This window comes from Arachis duranensis, unplaced genomic scaffold, assembly GCF_000817695.3.
Source record: "Arachis duranensis cultivar V14167 unplaced genomic scaffold, aradu.V14167.gnm2.J7QH unplaced_Scaffold_101591, whole genome shotgun sequence".
In the NCBI taxonomy this organism is placed as follows: Eukaryota; Viridiplantae; Streptophyta; class Magnoliopsida; order Fabales; family Fabaceae; genus Arachis; species Arachis duranensis.
In genome coordinates, this window is record NW_026263715.1 from 9,981 (window position 1) to 11,236 (window position 1,256).

Sequence of the window (1,256 nt, forward strand, 5' to 3'; positions counted from 1 at the left end):
TAGTACTGTTGGATGTATTTTTCCATCCATTTAGACTTTGAGAAATCATGTTGACTTGCTGAGTCAACATTTTGTTCTAAGCCAAAATGGCATTCAGAGCATCAATTTCAAGAACTCCCTTCCTTTGAGGCGTCCCATTAATCATGGAATTCCTCTCAGAAGTGTACATGAACTGGTTATTTGCAACCTTGTCAATAAGTTATTGAGCTTCAGCAGGCATTTTCTTTAGGTGAATGGATCCACCTGCAGAATGGTCCAATGACATCTTAGAGAACTCAGATAGACCATAATAGAATATATCTATCATGGTCTATTCTGAAAACATGTCAAAAGGACATCTTTTGGTCATATATTTGTATCTTTCCCAAGCTTCATAGAGGGATTCACCATCTTTTTGTTTGAAGGTATGAACATCCACTCTAAGCTTGCTTACCTTTTGAGGAAAAAAGAACTTAGCCAAGAAGACTGTGACCAGCTTATCCCAGGAGTCCAGGCTATCTTTAGGTTGAGAGTCCAACCATGTTCTAGCTCTGTCTCTTACAGCAAAGGGGAAAAGCATGAGCCTATTGACTTCAGGATCTACTCCATTAGTCTTAACAGTCTCACAGATCTGCAAGAACTCAATTAAGAACTGGTAAGAATCTTCTGATGGAAGTCCATGAAACTTGCAATGCTGTTGTATTAGAGCAACTAATTGAGGTTTCAGCTCAAAATTGTTTGCTCCTATGGTAGGAATTGAGATGCTTCTTCCATCAAACTTGGAAGTAGGTGTAGTATAATCACCAAGCATCCTTCTTGCATTATTGTTGTGGGGAGGTCGTTTACCGACTTCCGTAGGTAACAACCCTTTCTTTTCAACACCCAAATTTTAATTTTCTTTTGTTAGTTAGGATAATTTGCATTGTATGGCTAGTTTTGTATTTGAACACTTTTTGCATTGTAGTTGTTTCTTATTAAGACTACTTGGTTAGGATGATGATTTTTTTCCAAGAAACTGTTTTTAGGGCACCCTACCAATCTGAGAAAAATTTTTTTGTTAAACTTACTTGAATAACTTAATTTTGGAAAAGGTTTTTGAGCTAAGAACACACAAGCATGTGAGTTTTGAGCCCAATTGTATGGTTACATCTTATAACCACTTATTTCCATTCTTATGTGCATTGTTCTCTTTCTATGATTATAATCCTTTATTTGTTTGATTCTATATGTCCATTATTTTGTGTCTAAATGCATTTATATGATTAAGCCCGTTATTT

The 1,256-nt window shown here is 36.0% G+C and overlaps 1 non-coding gene across 1 annotated transcript; it reads left to right on the forward strand.

The window, feature by feature from the left end:
- Positions 1-323: 323 nt before the first annotated feature.
- On the forward strand, positions 324-427 carry LOC127743748 (small nucleolar RNA R71). The gene has a single exon (XR_008005125.1). It is a non-coding gene; the product is annotated as a small nucleolar RNA R71 (small nucleolar RNA).
- The last annotated feature ends 829 nt before the right edge of the window (positions 428-1,256 follow it).